Source organism: Corvus brachyrhynchos, unplaced genomic scaffold, assembly GCF_000691975.1.
Source record: "Corvus brachyrhynchos isolate BGI_N302 unplaced genomic scaffold, ASM69197v1 scaffold331, whole genome shotgun sequence".
NCBI lineage: Eukaryota > Metazoa > Chordata > Aves > Passeriformes > Corvidae > Corvus > Corvus brachyrhynchos.
The window spans coordinates 3,295,906-3,306,925 of record NW_008237229.1 but is presented as its reverse complement, the minus strand read 5'-3'; the positions used below and the strand labels follow the sequence as shown (position 1 = coordinate 3,306,925).

The following is an 11,020-nucleotide window of genomic DNA, read 5'->3' as shown; positions in this document are numbered from 1 at the left end:
GGAGCAGGCAGCCTGCCCGGCCCCACTACCCCCCCGCCTCTTCTCCTCCTCCTCCTCCTTGACAGGATATACAGATGGAGTCCTTTGGATAAAAATCAGGAGCCGGGCTAGGGGGTGGGGCGGGAACCAATCTCTCTCCCTATTTGCATTTGAAATGGTGAGTTGAAGGAGAGACTTCAAGATTTTTTTTTTTAATTTTTTTTTTATCTATTTTTTTATTTCTCCCCCCACAACCCACCACGCAATTTGTCCTACAAGCTGCGACTGAGGTTTCGAGGCGTAAAGACAAAGTCACTAAACTGAACTTGCGGAGTCCCCGCTTTAAAGCTTTGCCCTTTCAGCCTGCCCACCCTGCCACTTGTGAAACCCACACTCCCTGCCCCGGCCCGTCCGCCTGCCTGGCTCGGAGCAGCCGCGGGCACCGACCCGGGCTGGGCCGGGGTCCCCTCTCCTGGTCCCTGGGCAGGGCACGGAGCCACCACCGACCTTCTCAGGGGACTTAAACCTCGCAGCCCTGCTGCCCTCTGTCTCTCTAGAGCTGCTGTCACGCCTCCCCGACCACTGTTTATACCGCGGGGTGGTGGTGAGCGGGGAGAAGAGGATTAAAGAAATAAAAAATACGCTGAATAACTAAACCAGGTGCTTTCACAGAATAAAGCGTGGAGAGAGCGGAGTGTGAGCACCGGCAGCGGGAGAAGGCTCAGTGTCGCGCTGGGGCTGGTGCCCGGCAGCACCCACGCACAGCCCCGCAACCCCGGAGCTGCTCGGGGCAGCCGCTCAAGGAAATGAGTACCTGCTTTGTCTGGACCTGGTCCAGCTGGGAAAGCGGGAGCACAAACTTTCTGCCTCTTTTCAGCACTGCTGAAGCCGTTTGGGTCTCCAGAACGAAACAGATCTACAACTGAAACGTGATCAGCCAGGAGTCAGCACACCTCCTGAAAAAAAAAAGAAAAGAGGCAGAGGTTCCAAATGTTGACAGAGCTGCTGAACTGACATTTTCCATGGACAAAAATATTTTTAACACGTACTGTTTTTAGAACAATGGACTGTACCAAGGTCAACTGTAAGATGTGCACCTTGGCCAATGTCTTTTGATTTATATTTACCAGAAAAGCACTTTCAACATGATACAAACAAACTAATAATGTGCATATATAATTAATTTTCATTCCTACTATACATTATACTATAAAGTGTGTTGTCAACGCTAATAAAGTAATGTGTGGATAAAGTCACTTCATAAGAAAGAAACAGCAACAAAACAATTGGTTTGGTTCACAAAGGTCTTCTTAAAAATAATTTTAATTTCTGAATTTGTTTGTAGCCTTTGAATACACAAATGCAGCATCCATGACCATTTTAATAAATGTAATATGTAACTGCTATGTGTTCTTTGTCTTTAAGCTTCACTTTCAGACGTGCGATTTCCAATGTCACCCTTCTAATCAGAGGGAGGCAATTCAACATCATGGCATTTGTGAACTGAAGAAGTGGTTTAAAGAGAGCAACTAGAAGCAATCTTCATTCTCCAAGTGGAGTGTCTGAGTGCATGGTTACATCTTAAGATGTATTCAGGCAAGAAAATCCTGAAACATGATTGCACACAGTTGCTTAAGATTGTAATTAAGGATTCGCCTTTCCTTTGTTCTCCTTCCCCCAATCCCTAATTCATCTTTTACAAGTTAATCAAAATAAGACTCTTTGCACTGATCCTTAGAGGACAAGGTTCAAGGACAGATAATCTTTTTTTTCATAATGACATATCGCAAACACCTCTGCTTTATCTTCTTTCAAATTCATTCAGATATGTTACCATGAAAATTTATCTTTTACTACTTAATTCAGTAGCTATGACTTCAATGATGAAAATAGAACAGTTAAAAACAGAGAAAAAAACTTTTTTTGCAAATAGGATGATATAAAAAAAGAATCTACAAGAGGTCATGAGCTTCATAAACTTCAGCTAAGATCCTCAAAATTTTTCTTTGCTCTTCAGGTTCAAAATAGGGACTAAATAGTCAGTTAAATCATTATAAAGGAAGGACTTTTTCTTATTAATTTTGATTCTGATCCAAATATTACTAATGGAGAAATGGAATAGTCAATTATCACCCAATTAAAAAGCTTTTATGTGTAGACCTTCACAGAGTATTTCATGATGTTCTTCCTAGCTTAACAGACCTCTCTCAAGGATGTGCTTTATGTTCCAAAAATCTAGTCTCTCAAGCAAAACCTTTCATTAAACCATGTGTCAGTGAAAACATTGGAACTTATTTTTACTCTGTTGAAAATAGGATAGATATTTTTGTCTTATTATTTTTCTAAATGCTTATGTTGTCGTATCAAAATAAAATGTATGAAACCCTTTGACTTTCATGGGAGAGAAACAGTGACTCCAAGCAAAATGTGTGACTAAGCAGACCAATTTAATTTCATTGCACAGGCAGAATAAAATATAAAGAAGTAATTATTCTTAGTCACTTTTGGCAATCTACCATGTTTAGTAACATAAGAAAATGTATATTTTTTTAATACAATTTGTTCTTGACTATCTTGATTGTGGGTTCTTGCCAATGAGTCAGTCCTTTCCAATGCATTGACTGGATCATTTTGGCAGGAATTCATACCTACAGCACTGCTGTATTTCTTTCTAATATGTTTTGTAGTGCATTTACTCATCCTGAGAGGTACAAGTGTACCACTTCCGGAGGAAAGTCTATGGTTTATACAAACCTTGGACCATGCTAGATTCTCTCTTATGTAGGTGCTGTGGAGGCATAACTGCAGGCATCAGAGTGCATTGGTTCTGCCACCTTTCCCATCTTTTGACTTCTGAAACTGTCAGGGATGCCTCTTCACAGTACAAGTTACATTGCTGTTCTGTATAGTGGATCCATAGGTAGATTTAGGACCACAAAACCTGAAACCACATTTCCTGAAGCATGCTATTAAATGCTTCTTAGACAATGAGAGCTTTAGTGGCCACCGCTTATGGAGGATTTTGAGCTGAAGCGCAAAATGAAAATGTTTAATGGTTGTATTCAGTCCCCTGAGCCTCTGACTGTCTCTCGATATTAACATTTCTGTCTGTACACTCATACACATTCTGAAAAAGAGCAATGTCAGGTAACTGCTACCTGGGTCCTGGTAATTCACTGTGTAGGAAGAAACAACTTCCATTATGCGCTCAGCAATAGCTTGTAGAGCTCCTTCAATATGAAAATGTCTTATGCTCAGAGGCAAAATGCTAACTTTTCTTAAAAATGTATGTGGATATCAGTCTTTCATAAAGCAAGCAGTTTAGTATCTTTTTTAAAGAAAAACACTTCTCAACACCATTATCACATGGTTTCCCTATAAAGGTACTAATGGCTCTGCATGTTACTCTTAGCCAGGGGCTTCAGCTGTCCAGAAATAATTCTTACAAGTGGCTACAATTCTGATGTGAATACCTTACTTTCTGTATCACAGGGGAAGTCACTGTCCTTTGCTGTGGTTACACGTAGCTCTGATTCCAGTCTAGAACTGAGCATTGTTTTTCTTCAGTCTTCTTTTTTTCTCATTTCTACAAATAGCAGAAGGCAAAAAAAAAAGCCTGTTGAAATTGGAAGACATTCACGGACTTTAACAAGATACTCAGCAGAGGGATGGCTCTGCCTTTCTGTGTCCTCACAGTTATGGTTTAATTCCCTATTTAAACTTTGAGATTTTTGAGACAGTACATTGTTGTCTATATTCCAAGAGTTTTTTTCACCCAGTGTAGAACCACAGTAATTATGGGCACCTGCCTAACAATAACAAGTTCAACAACCTATTCTTTAGAATATATTTTGCAGAATATCCTCTAAAGATATGTCAGCCAAAATTACATAATATATGAACTAAATTATAATAGTGGTGATTCAGTTGGGGAATTTATGAGGTCTCTTCATGTATACACAACCACCCATTCTGCTTAGGAAGTGTTACCTTATCAATTCAACATTACCACCATGGCTCCGCTCCATCTGTCCCTCTTTGGTTCCTCTCTATCTTCCCTTGAGTTTCCACAATCTTTTGATGACATATTTGGTCCACATAAACTGGCAAATCTGAGTAACTGATATATTTGCAAGAGTGGTATTCTTCAAAAGTAAATCTAGTTAATCCATGGCAATGTAACTCTAAAAGTAATAAGAAGTTACAGTGCCTGAGGAAATAAAAGTGAATGCAGTTAAAAATGGAGTTTATGTTGTCAGGAAGAACAGAGAAAAGTGACAGAGGGAGTTGTAGAAAAGGAACTTGTAAAGTTAAGGAACTTTAAATTGAAAGTGGGCTTGTTTAATCATAAAGAAGCTGCAAAATTAAAAGATTCTACCATTGAGGGTAATTTATTAGTCACACACCAGTAAGAACAGCACAAGAATAAATCAACTGAAAAACAACAACACAGAAAGAATTTTGAAAATGTCACAGGACGATGGTGGCAAATGGAAGGTAGGCTGTCAGAAGACTGAAAAGAGAAATGGAGAATTTCATTATGGCCACATAGGAATGGGCTATTTGTACAAGCAAGGATAGATGGCTTAAAAAATCCTTAAGACCAGAATGGAGGCTGTGTGGCTAGGCTCCAGATGCTATTCATCATATTATAAGTGGATGTACCAAGCTGGCCAGCACTGAGATATAATAGAGAGTGACAAAGCTGGCAGTGTGGTGCAGTGAGTGCTCTGCAAGAAGTATGGATTACCAATAAAGGAATAAAAAATAATCAGCAGCAGACCAAAAACAATGCTGATAATAAAAATATTGAAATTATTTTACAGCATTAGAATTAAATTTAAAAAAAGGAGGCCTAGGAATAAGAGACAGGAAATGAGATATTATAAGAGGATTAAAAGGGAGGCAGAATCATTAAAAAACCTCTTTTTTCTGTTTCATTCAAGAATGTTGTCTAAACAAAAAATGATCAAAAATGCAGTCAGGAAAGGAGCACAGGAGAATCCAGTTTCTGAGAAGAGCATGCAAAATGCCAACTACTTGTATATCCTTGGACCTGCACTAACATTGCAATGGTGCTAAGTCAAACAGTAACTCTCTATCAGATGTCACATAGCTGCTTTTATGAGCATCTCTTGATGAACACAATCATTCAGATTGTGTTCGAAAAAGCACGTGGGTCTTAGATTGATGCTTCATGCCAGCAAGATCTTGCTGGTGGAGAAGCATCACTGTCATAATCAGCAATCCTCTTTTTTAATGTATGCTAAAAAAAAAAAAAAAGAGTTTAGATGCATTTCTGCTGAATATTAAGATAAATTCTGCCAGGCATTCATACTGTGGCATAAGTGATGTAATTTTTTCAGAGGAACTGTGATAGAGAATGAAAACATTTGTCTGATCCAATGAAAAGCTATACACAGGAAGTCCAATTGACTTCAGGGTGTTTTGCACGCTTCAGGGAGAATGCCACTGTGTAGCATCCGCCCGAAAATCTGCAGCTACGTTACTCGTGAAAAATGGCAACTTACACACAGTTAAACCAGTAACTGCCCATACGTAGCAGGATGTCTATCTTCAGATCAGACCCTAAACTCTGCATCAACTACACAAAATTAACATGAATAACACCTCCACTGACCTCTAAACCCAAACCAGATTTCATTGTTCCAGTGTAATTTGTCAAGACAAGCTTGAACATTTGCACAAACAAAATCGGCGATTACAGCTGCAATTTTAGAAGTCTTTTCTGAATAAATGGCCCAAATTATGTATACTTCTGCATCATAACTGGTATTCAAGATGCTTATAACCTTCCCTGTGTGAAAACTTAATTAAGTAAGCAACTTTCTTATTATCATTTGTAGGTTTTTCCCCTGACCACAGCAAAAATTAGACAAGCACTCTCTCTTTCAGAAAACCCCCCCCCAAAACTGAAGACAAAAGCAAGGCAAAAAATCCCCAACAATCCCAAAACACATTTTCAAAATGTACAATCTGAGTATTATAAACACAAGGAACACTACAAGCAAGGAGCACGCTGGTGACCCTTCCTTTTCCCCTTCAAGCAATCCAACTTTTCAAGTCTCGATGTTAAACAAAATGCTAATCTCCTATACCTGAATATTTATGGAGAAAGAATCCTACACCAGCATGTAAGCAGTTGTATACGAAGCAGATGGAAATGTCTTCTGAGTTAGAGAAAAAATGTCACTATCTTCATCATCCTGAACTGCCCACTCTCAAAATTATCTGGTGTGAGTGCTGAAGGAGACATAATTTCATATGTCAATTTCCCACCCAGCCAATGTATCCATCAAATTTTTTATTCCTTAGGAATGACAACTTAGACATTACTTTTATAGTTAAAATATTAAAAACTTTATAAATCCCTTAATCCTATCCAGCTTCTACCTCTTCTTGGGGTAGAGTCTGCATTCATTAAAATCAGTGGGAAAACATTGTTTAGTCAATGAGAAAAAAATAAGTTTTATGAAAAACCTAAGTTATTGTTGGTTTGAAAACTAGCTCAGAACATGGAGCACAGCATTTTGTCCCACTCCTACAGAAGGTGATGGAAATCTTTGCAACTCCCAAATGGTGGAAATGAAGATGCAAGTCCCAACACATTACACCAATCGTTATGCTGCAAGAATAAAACCAGAGCTTGAGCAGTCCTTATTTCCTTGTACTTCTACCCATGGCTGTATGTATAAGGGAAAAAAAGGGGCTGAGGGCAGATGAAAGAAAACAGCAGTTCTGTGGAACTGGCTTCCTCCCACACTTAGCAGGTTAATAATGCCCTAGCACCACAAGTAATTCATTCAATCTCCTTCACTCTTTTATTGTATTTCCTCCAATCTGGCGTTTGGAGACATCGGCGCTGGTCACTGGAATGTTGTGTCTAATCACTCATCAACACTGGCCTTGATGTTACCAGCCCTGCAAGCCTTGGTTTTTCAAAAGTATGGCTTTTGTTTTCCTCTGACTCACTGAAGTTTGTCATTTCTGTTGGGAACTTTCTGGGACAAGGGGGTTTTTAGGTCAATCATGGGACACAGAGCACAAGCACCCTGCTCTCAGTGTGAAGTACTACCATACAGATATATACTAATAATTTACTACACACGTGAATATAACACACAATGAGTCAGTTACTTTAAGGCATCCCATGTCAGGAAGCTTGTGGTCATCCATAGATATTCATCTTGCTTTGAACTTAATGATTGTGGTCTGATCAAAACAAAATTCAGTAAAACTGGAGGTTCCACAGGATTTGTTCTTGAGGATTCTAGCAATATCTTTTGTGCCTACAGATGTATACTTTTATCAAGCTTTATTGCTAATATATGTAATTCAATAACTCTACTACACTTCCTCTGAGTAGCTTTTATTTAATTTACTGTGATTATCCTCAAAATAGGGGAAGGCTGATAAGAATGACTCCATGTATGGGATGCAATATACATCCTCTGTCTCAAGGCCAACAAAAGAATAGGTGCCTTTTGAGCAGCAGATGCCTGCAGGAGGATAATATACCCCCCAGTTACTCAGCTGCTTCATCTGTCATTTTTATGAAGGCATGTCATGGTTGGACAGAGCAAAATTGCCTGTGAAAAGCTATGTGAGGAAAAAAGGGAGAGAGAAACAGGTAACTGCCTCTTCCTAAGTGCTGGATGAAATTAATGTTTATGGGGGAGGGAGGGAGAGCACACAGGAAAACAAACATAAGAAATAAGTTTGTAAAATATATCTTCGTACAATATCAGTCATCTCAATAGTGCTAAAATGCTGCAGTTGCTCCACTGCTATTACTAGTTAACTTAAAAAGATAAACTGATGTGAAAATTAGAAAGTAACAGATGTAAAGCCATCTTAAGCATAAATTCCTTCACACTTCTTATTAACTGTGGTTAAGATTTTAGTTGTCAAAAACCCTTTCTTTCAGACAATAAAAGCAAAGAAAGGAAAATTTGACTGTTCTTCAGTGTTGTAAGCCCACTGAACTCTAATTTGCTGAAGATTTGTTTTCTGACACTTTCACCAGAAAAGGCGAGAGTGGGGGAGGGAGTGGAGAAGTATTTCTCCAAAAGCATTCTGACCCACAAAAAGACCCAACTGTATGTGTTGGGAAACATGTCCAAACACTTCTCTATTTAAGTCTTTCTTCTCTTTCAGTAAAGTGTCAGTAGTTCTTTGAATAGCTATTGGCCTTGGCCAAGACCCTAGTGAAAGGCAACAGATGTTGCTAAGATTGTACCCAGGCTATCCTCTATCCTGTTTCATTTCTGAAAGAGAAAAAGAGAGAAAGGGAGAAGAAAACTTGCTTTAAATCACTGGACCATTTTGTACTTCAGCAAATCTGTTTGCACATGCTCGACTGGCCTCACAGAAAAGGCTGAGCCTTTTGCATTCAGCCTGAGGTCAGTCCTAATGCTCTCTTCAGTGGTCCACACTCCTTTCACATGGAGCAGCTGCCTCTGATTGCTAGAACAAATTGAGGTGATTCAGGCCACCAGCAGGGCCACGGTACAAGTGCTTTTCACCAGAAAGGGAGGGAAAGCCTTAGAACAGGACCAACTGGGGCTGCCCACAATAAACCGTAGGATTAATTTGATACAGTCAATATTAAGACATGCTCTTGCTGAAAAGTGGGCCATAGTGACATAAACTACAAGACAGTTGGATTGAAAGAAGAGGGAAGAAAGTGGTGTTTGAACATTTATTAAGTTACACCTAATTATTTAATTGGGAGACATTTAAAATGGTAACACTGACAGTTCAGGCTTGGGAACATCTTGCTGTTTAATATGTTAATGGCAGAATATTCTTGATGTAAGTAGGATTCAAGATCAGTTGGATCATCATCCCCCTCACAATATTGTTTGAAACATTGACTGAAAATTCCCTAAACTATTTCTGTGATCAGTTTATAGAGAAGAATAATCAACAGCACCATTTCCTACCATATTTATCAACCTGTTTCAGTGACTGGAAGTGGCTACATAACTGTTACCCAAGGAAAAAAAAAGGAAAAAAAAAAAAAAAGGGAAAAAAATAAAGATTTGGTATTTACTTCTTTTTAAATTTCTTCCCATCTATGAAAAGAGATAAGAGCACAGAGCAGGCACTAGAAGGGAAAAATGAAGTAAAAACTCTCCCCCTTTCCCTGGTGCAGCCAAGCTCCAGCATTACTTGCTTCAGTCCCAGCTATCAGATCACAGCATTTTCTGCTGTGTGAAGGATCAGGCCAACAGCTTTATGAGTCTGAGGCTGAACAAAACAATACAGTACTGCATTAAGGCACGATACCAAGCACTTACCACTTCAAAAGGAAGCACACTTTGATGCCTCTGAAAGGAAAGCAAAATCTCTACAGATAGATAGGTAATTTTACCAGACTGGTCAAAAAATGAGTGCTAATATTAATTCATAAAACTGGATTTAAGGTCAGGGGAAATTAGGAATTACAGCATTTAGTCTGGCTCTGCATTTAGATGGAATGGCTGAGTATAACACATGGCCTTTGAAGTAGAGTTATCCAAGAGGTAGCTTAGTAAGCTGAAGAAGAAAGGAGAAATATCCTTCTATTTACTGAATTAGCAGGTATGGAAACAGAATTTAAGGGAAAATGTACACGAAAACCTGCCTGTTAACTCAGAAGAACTGAGATGTAGAAAAGTGTCCAAATAGTATCCTAGAATCTGTGATACATGACTTCACAAAAACAAAAATAAAAATATCTTTTAACTCCTTGAATTATGGACAGTAAACTGAAGTACATCTCAGTCTTCCTTTTTTAGCATTTCATCCTATACTTGCCACTGTTTTAACATAGAAGAATAGAAAAAAATAAAAGCTGCATGTTCAAAGAAAAGTTTTAAAAGAAGACCAGGAGATATTACAGCTGGTGGTGGGGTCCGAGGCTGTGACCCAGGAAGAGGTGACCGGTCCGGGGAGATGGTCCTGAAAGGAATTGCCTTTCCGGGGTCCGGTGTCTTCCTCTCAGCTGCTGGCAGAGGAGCCCTTGCAGAAGCTGTCAGCTCTTTAGTGATACCAGTTCGTGATTTCAGCTCAGCTCTGCAGGGCAGGCTCTAGGCCAAACCAGACCAGAGAGAGAGATGAGAAGACCCGTATGGCTGGTTCCGCACGAAGGTAGCTTTATTGTAGGTTCCCTCCGGCGAAGGGATGGCCAGGGACGAGATCTCTCTACAGAGGCGAACTGGTCTTCTTTTATAGGGATACAGGGGATCAGCAAGGGGACCAATGGATTACAGAGGGTCTGGGATAGACCAATGGGTTACAGAATGATCTGCATAGGGTATCCCAAAGGATTGTGGGTCTACTTTTCCTCACCATGACTCAAAGTCCTTTCCAGGGAGTCCTGCTGGGTGATTGCAAAATCTCTTATCTCAGCAGACATCCCTCCAGGGCAGTGGCTGGGCATATCCCACAACTCCCCCTTCTGTATTTATTAAAAAAGCATTCCCAGCAGCCTTTCTGCAGCAACGTAGGAGGCAAGAGAACATAAGTAACACAGTAATAATTACAATGAATACCGACAGAGCTCCCTTAATCAAAGATGCAATCCATCCCGTTATTCCCCATCATCCAAAAAGGTCATTGACTACTTTTAGGTCATCAAGGCTGTGGTGAGGACAGCATCAACCTAGACACATTTCATCTTTGGGTAGGGATGGGGCTTCTGAGAGGGAATACAAGCAAGATTTGTTAGCTTTGTGGTGAGAGGGGAGGTTTTGGGGTTTAGGGAAGTTTGACAATGGCCCAGCAGGACTCCCTGGAAAGGCAACCACTTCTTTGGTCAGGGTGAGAAAAGACAGACCCACAATCCTTTAGGAGACCCTATGCAGATCCTTTGTAACCCATTGGTCTTCACCCATCCCCTGTATCCCTATAAAAGCTAAGGCCTCTGCCCCTGTCAGAGAGCGTCCCCATTGGTGTTTGTAGAAGCAGTGTTTGTAGGGCCTAGGTATGGTTTTATATTTTTTCCTGGGAACCATTTCGGGCCAGATGGTAGTTG

The 11,020-nt window shown here is 40.0% G+C and overlaps 1 protein-coding gene across 1 annotated transcript in view; it reads right to left on the bottom strand.

Moving 5' to 3' along the window:
• CDH7 (cadherin 7) overlaps positions 1-1,378 on the bottom strand; it is an 84,959-nt gene extending 83,581 nt beyond the window's left edge. Inside the window, exon 1 of the mRNA XM_008630083.2 lies at positions 794-1,378. The gene's annotated coding sequence lies outside the window, so the exon portion shown is untranslated. The remainder of the gene's footprint in view (positions 1-793) is intronic.
• Between the last annotated feature and the right edge of the window lie 9,642 nt (positions 1,379-11,020).